This window comes from Lissotriton vulgaris, chromosome 8, assembly GCF_964263255.1.
Source record: "Lissotriton vulgaris chromosome 8, aLisVul1.2, whole genome shotgun sequence".
NCBI classification, from domain to species: Eukaryota; Metazoa; Chordata; class Amphibia; order Caudata; family Salamandridae; genus Lissotriton; species Lissotriton vulgaris.
The window spans coordinates 118,878,954-118,899,313 of NC_141696.1; the positions used below are offsets into that span (position 1 = coordinate 118,878,954).

Sequence of the window (20,360 nt, forward strand, 5' to 3'; positions counted from 1 at the left end):
CCATCAACGCCGGGGATGCCTGGCTCCACCTTGGTCGCTCAGACAGATTAGACCGGAACACAGAAGGACTGACCGTTCGTTTCAAACAGACCCCATCATCTCCAACTTGCATCAGGACTGTACCGATTTAAATTAAGATTCTTCATGACTTATCTTCTACTGGATCCCCACTTATCCGGCAACTTATATCATAAACAGATCATTATGGGCGCTGAAGACGAGCACTAAAAATCACCAGGAAGGTCACTCCTCCTTTTTAAATCTGGAACAACACAGAATGTCCTTTATAGTCATCTGATCAACTTTTCTGAACACATCAACTCCCTAGAACAACAGAGTTAACATCGAACAGGTCGTAGCTACAGGGTGTTTCCAGCTTATAACAAAGTATCAATGTGTTATAGATAGCAAATACAGAATTCCTGAGGAAGGCTAACCGCCGAAACGCGTTGAAGAGGAATTGGTTCTGTATTTCAACAAAAGGCTTATCAACTCATTGAAATATATCTGTGTTTGTAATTTATTGATTTATACACATGGTCATTGGTAATAGGAGGCTTTCTGTATAGTTACAAAATATGTAATGTTTTTATATATAAAAAAATATAGATAGAAATATGTGAACAAACTTTTTGATACAACTCAATAAAATTAAACAAAAAATAGTTTATATACAAATTCACTAGTACCTGAATCTTCTTTCAGCGTCTTAACTGGGTAATTTAAATCCTTGCACATAACCCGGTGCAAATTCTTTTTTTCCTAAAAGTATAGATTCCCTGGTAGGGTTTATCCTGTAAGGTAGGGGCCCCAATTTTCACACTATATATCCACCTTGGGGATTCCCAGTAGGAACCATCCCACAGGGAAAGCCAGGACGGGTTCTCCAGCGGTGTACAGCGCCAGGACGCCCCTTTGCTGGGGCAGCTGTGCGCTTTACAAGTATACGACATTTAACATTTAATGACTGTGATTATTTGTATATCTTTGATGATTAAAACTGATTGAAATAAAGATTGAAATTGAATTGTATTTCTTTATATGATTATTTATCTATTAATTCAATCATGCACTTTATATATTTTATGCGGTTTTCTCTTGTGGAAAAAACGTGCTGCTTTATACTCACTTCTCAGCGCTTGTCTAAATATGTATGAACCAGTAGTGCCTTCATCCATCAGTAATGCACCCACACCAATTGCCACATGGAGGGAGGGATCCGGGGGTTCAGTTGGGAGTAAATTTGAAGATATATTTGATGATTCTAAGGGAAGTGGATGCAATTTTGGTTTGTATGATGATTAAAAAATCAATAAAATATGTTTAAAAAAAAATAATAATCCATCAGTAATTAATGCCATAAGGCATTCTTGTGGGTGAATGTGTACTATACATATACGCCTATTTTGTTGCGTTACTGGGTATTGGTTAAAGAGATACTCTAGGCCCAGTGAGACTTGAGACTGGGTAAGAATGCTGAAATCTCAGAGGTCCAGGCAACCAATCAAAGAGTCGGGCTCAAAAATGCCCCTGAAACTTCCTGATTCTTTGGTTGTGATAGGAAAAGAAGTAGTCAGATAAGTGCAGTTCGGATACATCATTTCCCACACATTTACTGCCTCCTTGCATCTGCTTTAGAAGCCCATTTGGCCCAATTAGCCATGAATACTCTTGGTCTAGTAAACTTTAGGTTTGAGCAGATTTTTGTTCACTTGACAAAGATGAGCGTTTCTTTCCAGTTGCATTGCAGTTGTAGAAATGAGAAATTCTCTGTGCATATAGGTTTTGGCAAATGTAACACATTCAGTGTTCAGGTCTCGACTGCCGACAGCGCATGCGCTTTCACTGCGAGGGATAGTGTTTATAATAAAGGGCTTGGAGCCCCCCACTGCTTACCATTAGTTGCCTTGATTGTCACTCTTGCTTGTTGGCTCCTAATTGGCCAGCACATGCCAGTCATCTTTTCCTTTTCTTCCTCTGGCAGGAGCATAACATAAGCACAGATTGAGTCTTCTTGAATAGTGTCCCCATGCTGCTCATTCTGTGATTGAGGAATTATTTCTTCATCCCTGTGCAGCTCCTTCGCCCTCCCACCACACTCCTTTTGTGTGTTGCTTCTTCCCCATCCCACTAACCCCTTCTCTATTTTGCTCCCCTCCCCAGCCTATCTACTTTGTTCTCCCATACCCCTACTACCTTCCCTGCTCCTTGCTTGCCCATCCTGCACTAAAAAGAGCTATGATTCAACACCAGTGCTGGCTTAGTTATAGCACTTTTTTTCCCAAATGTTACCTTAAGCCATGCTGTACATCCACACTGCTGAAATGCATGGGCAAAAGACATTGGCAAAGCCAATATCTGTTGCTAAGGGCCTCATCACGAGTTTGACAGTGCTGGGGCGGGGCAATTCACCACTGCCCTGCTCCTGCACTGCCACACCTAAATGCTGCCTGCCCACCAGATTACGATGTAAATCGGTGTCTGGCGGGCGGGCAGCGTGGCAGTCTCGCAGCAGTGCAGTAAAAAGGTTCAATGAGCCTGTAATACTGCCCCACCATGGGACCCCCACATCCCGTTCCAGCATGGCATGGACTGTAAAGTCTATGCCGTTCTGGAACTGGGTGGGTGTTTGCACAACATGTGCCCCTCTGCATGCACCTTCATGCATGCAACTTCCTGCCACCAGCTTTTAAATGACGCTGCTGACTGCCATGTAAGGCTGGCGGTCGGGAAACTCAAAATATGCATGGCGGTGCCGTAGCAGCACCGCCCACACATTCTGAGCCCCTGCCAGCCGCATCACCACCAGGGAATGCAGTTCCCTGAAGGTTGCGGCAGTCAAATGGTGGTCTGACCACCAAACTTATAGTACAGCGGTCGGACCGCTAGTACGGCAGTAGCTGGACCACCACAATGCCGCAAGTCTGGCTGTCCATGGACCGCCAGACATGTAATAAGGCCCTAAGGCAAGACCTATTGGCTTTGCCAATGCTTGTTTGTTAGGTCTTTAAACCATACTACACAAATGCGTGTTTGAAACTCCTTGGAAGCATGCATTGTTCAATCTTCTCTGTGATTCATAAGGTCATCATAAAACAGGCATTACTGTCTGGCAACTTCTCTAGAATTGTTAGTATTTTACTTTGATGAATTGAAATTCAGTTTGGCACATTAGCCAGCTCCTGCTGCTTCCTACTCCCTTTCCATTCCTCCCCAAGTCTAGCCATGCACGCAGAGGTGTTTTTTCTAAATCAGCTACTGTGATTGCCAGTACTTGGGCCTGTCTGCGAGCCTGGCGGGGACTGCAGAGTGACAGCCCAACTTTGTGGCTAGGACCGGGCGGCTTCTGGAAGGGTCGATTTTCAATTTGTTGCCACAAAAGCATTTATAGGAACAGCAGAAGCATTATAGGAGTATTTTTTGATGTAATCTTACAAGCATATGCTAATCTGCCCCCAAATGTCCATCTCTCTTTTAGAAAAAGTGCAAAGAGAACACAATCCTTTCTATTAGTACTAATTGTAATCACTGAATACTCCCACTTTTTTGCCATTTCAGATGTTTGTGGGCCAATTCACAAAGGCATGTGATTGTCTATTGTAAATGTAAATGTAGGTGTACTTATATAGTGCAACCTGTCACCCAAAGGGCATCCTGGCGCTTGCTTAGGGAACCCGTCCTGGTATTCCCCTGTGAGAGGCCCCGGCAGGGTGTCCACAGGGTGAAAGCCAGGCATCCCGCCGCAAGGGGCCGTAGTGGAGATTAAGCAAGCTATTGCCCAGAGTTGCAGAGTGAGACCCCGTGAGTCGAGTAGGCACCGGAGCGAGAATTGTCGAGGCCGTGGAATTTTTAGCCCGAGACCCGCTGAGCGGGGAACCGAACCCTGGTCCACGGTCGATCCCAGCTTCCGGGTCTGCCGCCTCTAACCACTGAGCCACACTTCTCCACAATTACTATAGGTGGACTACTTTACATACCCCAAAATACAATTGTGAATTGAACCCATAGAATCTTTACAGGCACTAGAGAGCTGACCTCCCCTTTCTTCTACATATACACATTCTTGCACGTTCACTGTGATAGGAAGATGCGAGGTGACTGTTCATCCGCCCATTGACTTGCAAGTGGAATTAAGCAAAATTTAGTGAAATTGGCTTTTCGGAGGTCTTTAAAAGGTTTTGTCCTTTTAATTCTTGTGGCTTTGCCTATGCCTCATTTCACTAGTTCCTCCCAAATATAAGCTTGCCAGCTGACATAGCAAGAGGCAGGCGCATATGAAGGTATCCCCTGTGCATAAACATCACAGCAGCACCTGCCCACTCAAACACACAGTTTAATGCAAGACTTTCTCTACTTTTTTCTAGTATGACCCATGTGCCCTGTCCCAGTGTTCCGCTTCACCTACTTCGAGGCATTGCACATACTTTTTTAGAGAATACCCACTCAAAAGAGGGCACATCTTGTCTCCAAATGTGGGTACCTGACAACTAGTCAAGTAGTAAAATACAGCAATAATCAACGTCCACTGGACCCAGGTGTCACTGCACCTGCTGCACTATTGATAGCTACTCCCCTGCCTCAGGGAGAGACTTCCTGAGAGTTCAGTAAAAGGATCAGGGTTCTTAGGGCTAGATCTACCAACAATAAATGGTGTGCTGCACAAGATTATCAAGTATTCCCTAGGCAAATCCTTGGGTGTGACTGCACATTTAGATTAACTGACCTTGGTGGTCACATGTAGGGTTTAACTTATTGGGCAATCTGAAATTCCTAGGCAAAGTTGCCTGTTGTATTTAATATGGCATTGGTTCCTGCGTGGATAGTTCCTGAGAAAGTTACACAGGAATGCCAGTCACATTAAGGGCTGAATAACCTCCTTTGTGTACGCAGCATACACTCGCAAGGATCCCCGCCTTAAGTGTCCTTCATCAGGCTGACATATTTTTGGTTAGTTGATATTATGATTGGGAGGACAATACAATGATCTTTAAATTACACTCTCTCCCTTGTGGTTAAAGGTCCATGTTGTAATTTCTGATCCATCCTTATAATGTTAAAAATCAATTTGAGTATATCTTTAATGTCATTAATTTGACAAACCAAATAGCAAGATATTTTATTTCAGAACTAACTATTCCAAACTTCATCATAATCCTCAAATATGTTCTTAAACAGTTTATTCAGGGTCATAAAATTGGTTCACCACTATAAAGTCCACAGTCTGATATTTTGGAAAACAAAATCAACCTAATAAAAAAGCTGGCATAGTGTGAGGGATTCCATAGGATTTTGCTTTAATTTCCACACTTTGTTTAATGGGCAATAAAAAAGTTTTGAAAACCAAGCAATTAAAATGGTGATATGTGATAGTCTTGCCACACACCCCAGGAGACAGAAACGAATAGACAAAAAATAACATTAATGAAAACAGAGACAATTGAAACTGATTATAATGTTAAAAATCAGTCTCAGAATGCGATGACCTATTGCTAAAAAGCCAGAAGTAATGGAAGGCATCAGAAAGGGCACAGACAGTTGGCAGCTACGAGAAAAGCTCCTCATTGTGTGGTTTATTGCTCAGCATTTCTTGAGACCCAGACGTGGTCCTTTCAGGTTTTGTGAGTGTCTCTTGAATGGTCTCCACTCTGGGGGCGTTCCTGTGATTTCCGTTTGAGTGCGTTGGCCACGTTTAGAGGTGTATTTGGTGTGCTATCATTTTTTGGTTGTAATTCAAGTGACTTCAGTTAGGAAGGCTGAATGCAGGCTTGACCTCGCCAGCAGCCACCAGCACAGCGTGAGATGTTACAGTCTGTGCCATTGTGAGTGTTAACAATTGGTATTTTATGATGTGCTGGTTGCGTAAGCTCTGCATTGTGTATTGTTGTCTTTTTTCCAGACATCTGTGTTGCATTGGCTGTTTGACCTTCTTTCTTCGTTGCACTTCATCTAGTTTCTACACTCGAGTTGATCCCTTTGTTTTAAAACACTGCCAAACTCTTTGGTTCTGACTATAAGAAACCCCTCCCGTTTTTAGGTCGAGGACCGAAAGGCTGCGCTTGCGCAGTCTCGGGGAGGAGATTTAATGATTTGGAGTAAGGGGGCTTGAACCCGCCTCTCTCCTCCTCTCTCCTCCATTGGCTGGCTTCCTAAACGGAGGCCAGCCATTGGAGGAGACAGGCATCACTCCAATAAAGCCCCGTCTCTTTCGGATTCGGGGGCGTGTTTTTTTGCGTTCTTTCGACTGTGACGTCACCCGTCACTCAGAACGGCAAAACACGCACCCGAATCCGAAATTTTCGAAGTTGCGGCCACCATTTTACTCCTTGGTAAAACCAGGAGAGCAGCGTGAGGTAACTATCCCTTGTTTTTTTTTTGTTGTTGTTGTCAGTCGTGCAACCCCAAAACTCTGTCCCATCCATGATCGACCCCAGAGCCTTGATGCTGTCGATCTCGAGCTCTAGGGCCCCCCTTCTAGGCGCCTGATCACATTAAAGACCTGTTGTCTTTGCCAATCCTTGATGCAGTTTGGTGTTTTCAGAAGGGTTTCCACCTTGGGCAACGTACATCAGCAATGGATGCTGAGCGTGAGGGAGTTGGGGACAATGTGGAGTTATCTGGTTGGTAGTGTCTGGTCTCTCTTGGGGTCTGTGATCTGCAAGTCCCCTCTTTTCTTGGTGCAGTCCTCAAAAGTCCCGGTTCAGTTCTTCCCCCTCTCACCCTTACTGCTGCTCTTCCCTCCGGTCTGGGCTCGAGATGCTGGCAATCCCGGCTGCTCTCATTTCTCTTTGGCTAATCTCGGCTCACTCGCTTCCCTTCCTGCTCCCACATTTGTGTTGTTTCATCAATATGGGCTTCCGGTTTCTTGCTGGCATCACCCCCTTTATCTTGCCAAGTTCGGCACACATGCGACTGCCGCCCCGCCCCCCCTTAACCCCCCACCGACCCAACAGCGGTTTCTGCTCAGCTCTTTGTTCTCCGCTTCCCTCCTCCTCAATCTCGTGTTCACTCTTCTCTGCTGCCCCCATAGTTTGTGGCGCACTACTAACTCTTCACCTGCTGCCTCCTTTCTGCTCTATTTTAACCCCCCCCCTCGTAGTTTCTCTTGTTTGATAGGTGTGCTGTGAATCTCGAGGGCCATAGGAAATAATAATACCTGTTATTTAGAGCGCTTAGAAAGGGTAAGCGGGCTGTATTTAGCGCTATAAAAACACACGTTATATCGCACTATTCATGCTCTTCATCTGTGCCTTAGAAATGAGTTGTTTTACTCTATCAGTGACCGCATCCCTTCCTCTAAACATTGGAGCTCCTGCGGCCTGGAGCCTCTGAGAACAGCTGGCCCTGACCCCTTCGGTATTATGTGCAAGGCTTTCAGGGCTGGAGAGCAGTCAGTCACACTGTGCTGCCGCTTGTCAGGTCTCACACCAGCACTCAGTCCTGAACCAAAGCGCTGAGACTCGAGCCCACGCTTATGAAGGGGACACTCTAAACTATGAGTCCCAGAATGCCGAGCTCTGCTGGCTAAAAAACTCCAGAAAAGGCTGAAGGTTGGACAGGTGACCGTAGTCAAATTAACATCGACGCGGCCACGCACTAGGATGAATCTCTGGGTAAGGAAAAAGTTTGTCATTTACTGTTTTTGGGGTATTTAAATTTTTTTGTATCAATTACTTAGTTGCCCATGCCTGATATTCCTTATATTGTATCTGCTCTCCAGTGGCTTCAAAGAATAACATTTAAATAAGTTGTCAGTTCACATTTTCTGTGCAGTTAGCCATGAATGCAATGTAGGGGTTGGTTCTTGGGCACTCCACACTTGTGGTGGAATTGCAGCATCGCAATGGACTTGGCGATTTAAAATCAGTGTAAATGTGCTTTGCTCTTTAGGCTTGCATTAACAGCAATCGGAAGAGAATTTTAAGCCTCTTAATCCAATGTATATATTTTCAACATTAATGAGGACTGCGGATTGATGTATATTTTTTATGACTATGATCACTGTTTGTGACACTGCAAAGTCTTCTTAGACGTTCAGCCTCCTCCTTTGATTCCACAGTTCACTTTTTTGGTGTTTCTAAGGACTGAATGGTTGAGATTTGGTCTATTCTCTCTGGTTGAATTTTGTGTCCTTTTTAGGTCGAGGACTGCGTCGCACTCTGTGTGTGTGTGTGGGGGGGCTCTGTGTGTGTGTTTGGGGGGCTCTGTGTGTGTGTGGGGGGCTCTGTGTGTGTGTGTGTGTGTGGGGCTCTGTGTGTGTGTGGGGCTCTGTGTGTGTGTGTGGGGCTCTGTGTGTGGGGCTGTGTGTGTGTGTGGAGCTGTGTGTGCTTGTGGGGCTCTGTGTGTGTGGGGCTCTGTGTGTGTGTGGGGCTCTGTGTGTGTGTGAGGCTCTGTGTGGATAGCGTTTTTTGTCGGTGGCTCTATGTGTGGGTGGCTCTGTCTGTGTGAGGGTGGGTGGCTCTGTGTAGGTGGCTCTGTGTGTGTGAGGATGGCTCTGTGTAGGTGGCTGTGTGTGTGTTGGTGGCTCTATGTGAATGACTCTGTGTGGGTGGCTCTGAGTGTGTGTGTGGCTCTGTGTGGGTGTAAATGCAATAGGTCATGCATATGCGAGCAATTAAGCTATTGGCATTGTAAATGACAATGCCATTTATTTAACGATTAAGCTATTGGCAATGTAAATGACAATGCTATTTATTTATGATTTAGAAAAAAAATAAAAAAGTCATGAGAAATGCCAATAGCTCTACCTTTAATAATGCCGAGACCATTGCATTGTAAATGCTTGTTAAGGATGGTGCTCCCCTGTGCTATGTTGTGGGCAATCTTCCTGCAGGTCGCCCCTTCTGCCAGATTGCAGCCTTTGCACATGTGTGAGCCTCCCAACCTTGTACACTATGAAAAAAACCTCTCTGCAGTTTGCACACTCACATCAGCGTCCACTCATTGTGCCTGGAAGCAGCAAAGCGCTGTATCATGAACAGCTGCGCTGGCTCGACGCATGCTTTTATGCGCTTTAGCTGTCTAAACTGCATCCATTTACATGGATATTTGTACGAATTAGGACATGTTTTTTTTTCAACAGCGCAGAAACAATAAACAGGGTTTTCATCTTTCTGTTTCTGAGATGCACTTTAGATGGTGTAAGCACATAAACCGAGATACTGGGCTCTGCTCTGGCCTCGCACTGCCCCAGATATCTCAAGCTCTCTGATGCCACAGGAGGAGCCGCTCACCCAGTCCGGGGTTATTCTTTGCCTCTTGAGAAGGAAAGTTCTGTTATCCTTTTTATGTTCAGGTCTGCTGCTTTTCTCACCCACTACCAGCCTGTAAAGGGCCAATATTTACTCCTGCCAAGAGAAGGTGTAAATCCTTTCATGTACATCATTCAAATGATCTCGCATTATATGTAAAGCACTCTGATACCTTCTGGTCTAGATAGCTCTATATAAAACTTATATATAAATAAAAAAGAAAACATATATAAATAAAAATACATTTAAAAGCTGAATTCTGTCCAGTATGGGTGGGCTTATAGAGCACCCCCAAAATTGAAGGAGGTGCCGGAGAAATTATTTCTCCACAGGGGAAAAGATATTTTTCTGTGGTTAAAAAAAAAGAGAGTAGAAAAGTGTAATTTCAGATACTGAAAGTCGTTTCAATATGCACAAAAACTATTCTGACCACAAGGGAGGAGCACTTCTGTCATGACAAAGGGTTCCTACATTGTCGCTAGGCAACCAGAAGTGCGCCAGAGCAGAACTGACCCATATCCTAGGAGATATGGCTCATTTCTTCTCTCCCTTTGAGGTTACACAGAGCACCAAGTTCCCTTGCTCTCTTGTGCTGCATCACACTTTAGAAAATCTCGGCATTATTTCAAATGCCCTCCCTTGTTTTATTTGCTGACACCAGTTTTGAGACGTGAACTTTGTTGGCAGTGTAGGCATACCATGGTTTCAATTCAGTCATTAGCATTGATTCACAGTTGTTGGGTGGTGGCCAAGTTGATAGAGATTGCCATCAGATTGCGAAGGACGCAATGATAGGATTTTAGCCTCTTACATCAGTTTTGATATGTCTTGCTCATTACTTGCTGTCTGCATTCACATATCAATTTTTGTGTCTATATTGGGGTGGTTTTATTGTTTTTTTAACTATTTAAAACAATAGATTTCTATAATCTTTTGCAACTTTAGGTGTATATTTTCTGTGGTGTTTCTGGGTGATATTGATTGGTGTGAAATTGCTTTAAATGTATTTTGTGATTTTAGGGTTAATCTGTTAACCAGATAAAGACATTTCGATATTGATTTAGGCAATGTGCTTTTCCGCCTTTGATCTTCCTTCGCTGACTGATGTCTTGGACAATTTAACACTTTGGCATGGCTGATATCAGCTTTGATTTAATTTTATATTTGTAAAGCTCGGACTAATTCCTGAAGGCATCTAGGCGCTAAAACCTAATAGGCGATAGCTAAAAAAGAAGGCAGCGATTTAGTCAAGCCTATTGTGAGAGAAACTACAGGGTAAAAAGCCAGGATGTTAATAGCCTTCCTGAATGAGAGCAGATCTGAAGAATCTTTTTTATGGGTGAAAAGAAAGTTCCACAATGTGGATTTGGTGCTAACAAAACTTTTGCCACCCTAGTTGAATAGCTGGAATCTAGGGACCTCAACCAAATTTTGGGTGTAAGACCAGAGGTATCTTGATGGAACATACCAGTGGAACCGGTGTATTAAAACTTAGGGTCCAGATTTATGTAGGGACCTGAAGGCGATGCAATCCTTTTCTTCATGGGGAGACAATGAAGAGAGTTAAGAGATTTTTTGGCAGAATGATGTCTGGGAATCCCCAACAGGAGTCGGGGTGCCACGTTCTGGAGAACCTGTAGTTTGCCAAGAAGGATTTTCTGTGGACTAACAAAGAGAGAATTACAATAGTCTAATTTAGAAAGGTTAAGAGCAAAAAAAAACCTGTTTTTGGAGATCATGATGTATAAATGGAAAGATTTTCCTCCATGTTGTTTTAATGCATAGAAAGTGACGAGGTTATAGTGTTTACCTAATGTTTAAAAGATAAAGCTGTGTCGAAGGTCAAAGGCCATACATTAAGCCACTCGATCGCATACCCTGCAGAGTGTTTTTTTTTGCAATAAAAGATGTATTTCTTTATATGCATATTTGTCTATTAATTCAATCATGCACTTTATATTTTTTATGGTGTTTTCTCTTGTGGAAAAAAGTGCTGCTTTATACTCACTTCTCAGCGCTTGTCTAAATATGTATGAACCAGTAGTGCCTTCATCCATCAGTAATTAATGCCATAAGGCATTCTTGTGGGCGAATGTGTACTATACATATACGCCTATTTTGTTGCGTTACTGGGTATTGGTTAAAGTGATACTCTAGGCCCAGTGAGACTTGAGACTGGGTAAGAATGCTGAAATCCAGAGGTCCGGGCAACCAATCAGAGAGCCGGACTCAAAAATGCCCCTGAAACTTCCTGATTCTTTGGTTGTGATAGGAAAAGAAGTAGTCAGATAAGTGCAGTTCAGATACATCATTTCCCACACATTTACTGCCTCCTTGCATCTGCTTTAGAAGCCCAGTTGGCCCAATTAGCCATGAATAATGTAAAGATGAGTCCAAGAAATATTATAATTGTGGTCTTTATTGAAGAGTAAGTACAGGAACCTCCAGCTCATCCACAGCCTGCTTCACAGCTCAGTTTCATCTCTCAAGAGATAACATTCTAAGCTGCTAGGCAACCATTAACATTCTACATTAGTCATCTCTACACACCTTCCCCCTTATATATCCCACAACAAAAACTTGAAGGAAACTATTATACAGAACAGAAAAATGAGTGAAAATCAATTTAACTACAAGGAGAAAAACACTTAGATACATTTCCCAAACTCCAAGTAGTCCCATCACACAGAATCACCACATTCTTCTTCACTTCCTTCACCTGAACAGGTTTAGAGAACTTGCTATCACCCTTGACAATAAAACCTCCACGTCTCACTACAACCCAATCACCAGATTTTATGTTAGGAAATTTGACACCTTTTAAGTGATCATAATGTTTGGCAGCAATGATTTGTTTGCTAAGTACTTGATCTCCAACCTCATCACGATTCACCCATACACATTCCCTGTCTTTCAACCACCCTGGTACTTCTTTTAAACCTGGTTCCCTTCCTTTAAGAGAAATGAAAGGTGACACTCCAGTCATGGAATGTGGTGTTACCCTATAAGACCACATCAGCTTCTTCAATTCTTCAGACCAGGACAAACCATTGCACAAAGAAAGTTGTATATTGTCCAAGATCAGGCGATTAATCCTCTCAACTAAACCATTGGCTTGTGGCCTAAATAAAGCAACTCTCTCATGTTTAATCCCTTTCCCACACAGGAACTCCACCATTTTCCTAGAAATTAATTGCGGACCATTGTCTGACACCAAGACCTTTGGAATCCCCTCATTCAAGAAGACTTTCTCAAGAAACTTAATTACTTTTTCAGTTGTAATACTCTCAGATGTCTCAACCACAAACCACTTGGAGTGATAATCCACCAAAACCATTAAGAATTTGCAATTTGTTCCTAACTTGGAAATAGGACCAATGAAATCTAAAGCCAACCTTTCCCAAGGACGCTCAGGAAACTTCACAGAAGAAATAGGAGGTTGACGTAAAACTTTGGTCTTGTCACTAGCAGCACAAGCATAACTATCTTTGACAACTGCTTCAACCTCATTATCTAAACTAGGCCACCAGAATGACTGACGTACACGTCGCCTAGTCATATTTCTCCCCAAATGACCTTCGTGTGCCATGATGAGAATTTTAGATCTAAGATTCTTCGGTGGTACTAATTTGTCTCTCCTCCACAGTTTCCCTTCTCTTACACTTAACTCTTCTGCAACATTAATGTAACCTTTAAACCGTAAATCATTGCACAATTGCGCATCCCATCCATTAGAAATAGAAAACATAACTCTTTCCAATACTTCATCTTCCAACATTGCAGCATCCCATTGCTCCAACCCAAAAGCTTGTTCTTCAGTATATCTCACTTCCTCAGCATCAGCTTCAGACTCAATATCACTCACAACAACAGGTATTCTCGACAAGCAATCCGCTACTATATTCTTCAATCCCTTCATGTATTCCACTTCAAAATTGTACTCTAAAACTGATAAAATCCACCTTGATATCCTCGGAGTAACACTCCCTTCTAAACCTTTGCACCCCTTAAACAAATGAACTAAAGGTTTGTGATCAGTACGAAGTCTAAATGGTAAACCCCATACAAAGTATTTGAAATGTTTAATCCCCCAACAACATCCCAAGGCCTCTTTTTCTATCACTGAATATGACCTCTCAGCACCCTGTAGTCTTCTAGATGCAAACCCAATAATTCTTTCCTCTCCATTACATACTTGCGTTAAAACTGCACCAATACCTATAGCGCTCGCATCAGTGGTGATAAAAGTTTTTGCTCTAACATCAAAGTGTCCAAGGCTGGGTGCAGACAATATTCCATCTTTAACATCCTGAAATGCTTTTCCACAAGCATCACTCCATACAAATTCAACACCACTTTTCATTAATATCCGCAATGGTTCCACAATATTAGTAAAATTTCTCACAAACTTGGAGCAATACTCCGCTAAACCGAGAAAACTCCTCAACTGATCTTTAGTAGAAGGAACAGGAGCATCTCTAATGGCAGAGACAATACTTTTCTTTGGTCTGATTCCTTCCTTGGAAATTTCGTGGCCAAGGTAATTAACTACATCCTTCCTTAACTGACATTTCTCCTTCTGAATAGTCAACCCATGTTCTCTCATTCTACACAAGACACTTTCCATCACTTGATCATGATGATCAAAATCTTTGCCGACAATTAACACATCATCTTGGAAGCAAAGTACATCATTTATACCATGAAGAACTTTTCCCATGACCCTTTGGAACACCGCTGAGGCCGAAGCTAGTCCAAATGGCATCCTACGGTAACGAAAAGCACCCAGCGGTGTTACAAATGATGTCAAATGTCTAGATTCTTCATTGAGATCAATCTGGTGATATGCTGACGACATATCAATGACGCTAAAAACACACCCCCCGCCCATTGCCGTCAACATCTCTGAAATGTTTGGTAGAGGTTGGCGATCAACCCAAATGTTTTTGTTTAGATCGCGAAGATCAATACATAAACGAATCTTCTTTCCCCCATCCTTGGGCGCGACGACAATGGGCGCAAGCCACTCAGAAGCCTCAATAGGCTCAATTATCCCCAAATTCAGTAACCTATCAAGTTCAACTTGTAAAGGACCTTTCATGAGATGGGGAACAGATCTAACTTTGTGAACTACAGGAGTAGCATTACTTTTGAGAATAATTTTATGAGAAAAATTTCTCAACTTTCCCAATTCATCACAAAAGACATCAGAGTACTTTCCCATAATTAAGGAATCATAACCCTCACTATTTACTAAGCATATAGACTGAACTGGAACAGTGGCATTAGGATTTAAAACTATACCTAAATCTCTCTGGTGACGCCATCCCAATAAATTTGAACCTTGTTCAGTTAGGTACACTCTACCATAGAGTTTCTTGTTATCAAATTCAATTACCATCCATTTTAAACCCAAAATGTCAATGTTCTTTCCCCCATAGCCTACAGCTCTGATATCTGATGGATCCCAGTTATTTATATTAGCAGATACTCCCCATGACTTAATGCACATTTCCTTTGACATCAAGGTATATAAACTTCCAGAATCAATTAACATGTTTACCCCCACAGTATCAAACTTGATAACATAATGAGGTTTATCTAGCTTGTCAGTGCTCTCCCTAGGAATACCTGACAAATCAATATTGTTAATTTCAACCTCAACACCAACATTAAGTTGAAAACCCTTGACATTATCAATAGAGGGGATAAATTCACAAACATCTTCACAAGAATCATCAATTTGATGAACAGAAGGAATTTTAGTTCTACAAACCTTAGCAAGATGGCCTCTCATACCACATGTCCTACATATTGCGTTCCTGGCCATACACTTCACACTGGAAGCAATATGACCGGGTGCACCACAACGGTAACATTTGATAGGTCGCACATTAATAAAGCCACTGTTTTGGCGAAATTCCCTATTCTTATCAAAAACTTTAGTACTGGGTTTATCATGAATTTTAGACAAAGGTTTGGCTATTTTGGTTTCATCAATATTTGCATGAATTTCAGAATCTTTAGAACTAGAAACTTTCAATGCACCCTCCTTATTTACAATAGCATTTGTACATTTATCCATTTCTTTAATCCAAATGTCACTATGCTCCAACCCCTTTGCTATTTGAATAGCTTCTTCTAGTCCAGAATCTTTAATCAATAAATTTTCACGTACTCTCTTATTATTAGTACATCTAACTATCTGATCACGAATAAGTGAGTCTGTTAAAGTGCCAAATTGACAAGTCAGTGACAACCCTCTTAATGCACCAACATATGACGCTATATCTTCGTCAACTTTTTGTACCCTACAGAAAAACTTGTATCTTTCAATAACTAAATTTACTTTTGTGGTAAACCTTATTTCAAGCATTTGTAAACTCATTTCATAAACATTTGTAGCTTGTCCATCTCCACTACCAAGGGAAACTTCTGGAAGATTTTCATATAATCTACGACCTTCCACCCCCAAATTGTGTAGTAAAATAGCTTGCCTACGCACTGGACCATATTTATCAGCACCAGTGGCAAGAATGTAGGTAAAAAACAACTTTTTCCATTCCTTCCAAGGAATTATTGGTTCTCCAGGAGTTGGCAAAAAGGCAGGTGGAGTGGACAAAGCTTGATCAGACATTTTAAACAAATTGCACCTGTAAAGGAAGGAAAAGTTAGTTTAAAATAAAGAAACTAACATAACAAATTAAAATAAAAACCTTCAATTCTTGACAAAGTTAAGTCCAGAGTCACCAGATTATAAAGATCGAAATCTTCGTTTTCTTTGTTTTCTTCGTTCTCTGCAGATTTTCTCTTTAAAAGCAATTTCTTCGTTTTCTGCAGATTTCCTCTTTAAAAGCAGTAAGTGAAAGTTTTCCTTTTATCACAACGATGTCTCAGTTAGCTCCCTCAGGTCAGAATCCAGGAAATAAACTTGCAAACACAAAGAACTTGACGTCGCGCTTTGTCAGATATGGTATCAATCCTTCAGAATTGCCATTTACATCAGAAAACGGAGATTATAGCACACGAAGGTATAAAGCATTAGAGAAGTGCACGAAGAACCATTCTCAGCGCTGTCACTTCCATAAGGTAGCGTTTCACAAGCATTATTAACATTTTCAAGGCAGAAGGCTTGTAAATATAGGCAGTAATTCACACAAACTTCCAGATGTTATTTTAAAAATCTCCCAAAAAATTAAAATAGTCAATCTGAATGCAAATTAGTTCGAAGTTGAGTTCAGAATTCAATCAGTTGAGTGCAGAATTTAATCAATTACTCACAAATCGGTGGATGATGTATTTAAATTGTTCCAAAATCCAAGGGTGGAGGTACCCAGCATCTGCCCCTTGCGCAGAAAGGTTTCCCTCGTCGCCAATGTAAAGATGAGTCCAAGAAATATTATAATTGTGGTCTTTATTGAAGAGTAAGTACAGGAACCTCCAGCTCATCCACAGCCTGCTTCACAGCTCAGTTTCATCTCTCAAGAGATAACATTCTAAGCTGCTAGGCAACCATTAACATTCTACATTAGTCATCTCTACAAATACTCTTGGTCTAGTAAACTTATAGGTTTGAGCAGATTTTTGTTCACTTGACAAAGATGAGCGTTCTTTCCAGTTGTATTGCAGTTGTAAAAATGAGAAATTCTCTGTGCATATAGGTTTTGGCAAATGTAACACATTCAGTGTTCAGGTCTCGACTGCCGACAGTCCATGCGCTTTCACTGCGAGGGATAGTGTTTATAATAAAGGGCTTGGAGCCCCCCAACTGCTTACCATTAGTTGCCTTGATTGTCACTCTTGCTTGTTGGCTCCTAATTGGCCAGCACATGCCAGGCATCTTTTCCTTTTCTTTCTCTGGCTGGAGCATAACATAAGCACAGATTGAGTCTTCTTGAATAGTGTCCCCATGCTGCTCATTCTGTGATTGAGGAATTATTTCTTCATCCCTGTGCAGCTCCTTCGCCCTCCCACCACACCCCTTTTGTGTGTTGCTTCTTCCCCATCCCACTAACCCCTTCTCTATTTTGCTCCCCTCCCCAGCCTATCTACTTTGTTCTCCCATACCCCTCTACTACCTTCCCTGCTCCTCGCTTGCTCATCCTGCACTAAAAAGAGCTATGATTCAACACCAGTGCTGGCTTAGTTATAGCACTTTTTTTCTTCAAATTTTACCTTAAGCCATGCTGTACATCCACACTGCTGAAATGCATGGGCAAAAGACATTGGCAAAACCAATATCTGTTGCTAAGGGCCTCATCAGGAGTTTGACAGTGCTGGGGCGGGGCAATTCACCACTGCCCTGCTCCTGCACTGCCACACCTAAATGCTGCCTGCCCACCAGATTACGATGTAAATCGTTGTCTGTCGGGCGGGCAGAGTGGCAGTCTCGCAGCAGTGCAGTAAAAAGGTTCAATGAGCCTTTAATACTGCCCCACCGTGGGACCCCCACATCGCGTTCCAGCATGGCATGGACTGTAAAGTCCATGCCGTTCTGGAACTGGGTGGGTGTTTGCACAACATGTGCCCCTCTGCATGCACCTTCATGCATGCACCTTCCTGCCACCAGCTTTTAAATGACGCTGCTGACTGCCATGTAAGGCTTGCGGTCGGGAAACTCAAAATATGCATGGCGGTGCCGTAGCAGCACCGCCCACACATTCTGAGCCCCTGCCAGCCGCATCACCACCAGGGAATGCAGTTCCCTGAAGGTTGCGGCAGTCAAATGGTGGTCTGACCACCAAACTTATAGTACAGCGGTCGGACCGCTAGTACGGCAGTAGCTGGACCACCACAATGCCGCAAGTCTGGCTGTCCATGGACCGCCAGACATGTAATAAGGCCCTAAGGCAAGACCTATTGCCTTTGCCAATGCAAACATACAATACGGGTTCAGAGAGAAACGAGGTACCCTGGACCAATGTTTGGACTTGCACCTATTAATCGCCAAATATGCGGTGGTCGGGGAGGGGTCTCTTTATCTGGCTTTCATGGACCTCTCTTCGGCCTTCGATTTGGTAAATAGGTCCAAATTGTGGTCAATCCTTCTTGAGATGGGGATAGATCCTTTCCTGGTCACTTTCATGGCCTCTCTACATCAGGAGCTATTCGCCAAGGTTAGGGTCACAAATGAGGGGAGGTGTACGGACACTTTTAGGTCAGAGAAAGGGGTCCGCCAAGGCTGCATCCTGGCCCCCCTCCTTTTCACCATTTACATAAATGGGTTGGGAAAACATCTAGAGGAGGGGGGTAGACGCTCCGCGTGTGGGAGGACTGCAGGTTCCGGCCCTCCTATACGCGGACGATGCCGTACTGATTGCCCGCACAGGTATCGGTCTACAGACATTATTGGATCGTTTTGGTTCCTTCATGGAAAACCTTGACCTGAAAGTAAATGCTAAAAAATCTCATTCTATTATAGTGGGTAAACAGAGAGGAAAGTTTAGATCTAAAACCTTCATATGTAAGGGCAAGGTGGTTTCAAGGGTCCCGGTCTTCCCTTACCTGGGGGTCCTCTTTGACGAAAGGGGGTCCTGGGCCCCCCAGATAAAGGTGAAGAGTTTATCCTTGGCGCGCTCGACATCTGCACTGTTGGGTTTTACAAAAAGGCTGGGGGCTAGGCCGATGGAAGCGCTTTTGAAGGTTTATAACACCAAGTGTATTCCCATTGCCACCTATGGGGCCGCCTTGTGGGGCTACGCTACCAAAGACAAAATCCAAAGGGGAGAAAATGGGATAATTAGACAACTGCTCTCAGTCCCCAAATCGACCCCTACCTTTTCCATCCATGAGGAAGTGGGTTTGCCTTACATTGCAGACAAGTTGAATCTGGCACCCCTCTTATTCTGGGCAAAGACATGGCTAAATCCAGAGTTAACTTTGAACCATCTTATTCTGAAGGAGTCACTTCTTTGGACCATGCCATGAAAATACCTTGGCTGAAGTATTTAAAAAACACATTTTCTGCTCTAGGTAGACCGTAACTTTTTTTTATCTCCATCTAATATCAGGAGAGAAGATGTAAAGTGGATCAAGGTCCATTTTATAGAGAGAGTCCGTCTTAATAGAGAGGAGAAGGAAATAATGAAACCATCTGTAAGAGCACACTCTATGTTAATCACTACTCCCTTCCTGGAACCATACCTGAAATATGTTACAAGACCTCTTCATAGACTCCTATTAGTAAGATTTAGGTTTAATCTGATTCAATTCTCTTTAGGTTGCTACCCATCATGGGACAATTCAGAAGATGCCCCTCCTTGTGAGTGTGATTTTTCAAAGCAAGATACCATGCATTTTATGATGTTTTGTGGGTTTTATACTGCCGCTAGGAAAAAACACCTGTTACCTGTTGTGAGGGAGGCTGGCTTTATCCAAGTCAGACCCGCATTAATCTACCTCCAGATGTTGGGCAATATTTACATTACCTTTAGCGTTGCCAGCTTTCTAACGGAAGCTTTTAGAACTAGGAATAAACGTGTACCACTGTACTTTTTATTGTAAATATGGTATCGGTTTAATAGATTTTAATTCTATGAGCCAAACAAGATGTAGTACAGTTTAATTATGGCCTTCACTGATTTTGTACATAAATGAACTGCGATTCTAATGTATATGTATTGTATGTGCCTTTTATGATTTTTTTTAAATTATATAAAGTGTGCCTTGACTTGACTTGGCCTTTGCCAATGCTTGTTTGCTGGGTCTTCAAACCATACTACACAAATGCGTGTTTGAAACTCCTTGGAAGCATGCACTGTTCAGTCTTCTCTGTGTGTCATAAGGTCATCATAAAACAGGCATTACTGTCTGGCAACTTCTCTAGAATTGTTAGTATTTTACTTTGATGAATTGAAATTCAGTTTGGCACATTAGCCAGCTCCTGCTGCTTCCTACTCCCTTTCCATTCCTCCCCAAGTCTAGCCATGCACGCAGAGGTCTTTTTTCTAAATCAGCTACTGTGATTGCCAGTACCTGGGCCTGTCTGTGTGCCTGGCGGGGACTGCAGAGTGACAGCCCAACTTTGGGGCTAGGACCGGGCGGCTTCTGGAAGGGTCGATTTTCAATTTGTTGCCACAAAAGCATTTATGAGTACAGAAGTAGCATTATAGG

At 42.7% G+C, this 20,360-nt stretch overlaps 1 protein-coding gene across 5 annotated transcripts in view; it reads left to right on the forward strand.

Annotated features, from left to right (window-relative positions):
- Positions 1-20,360, forward strand: part of LOC147693572 (beta-arrestin-1) — a 903,972-nt gene that overhangs the window by 395,949 nt on the left and 487,663 nt on the right. The gene's annotated exons all lie outside the window — the stretch shown is intronic.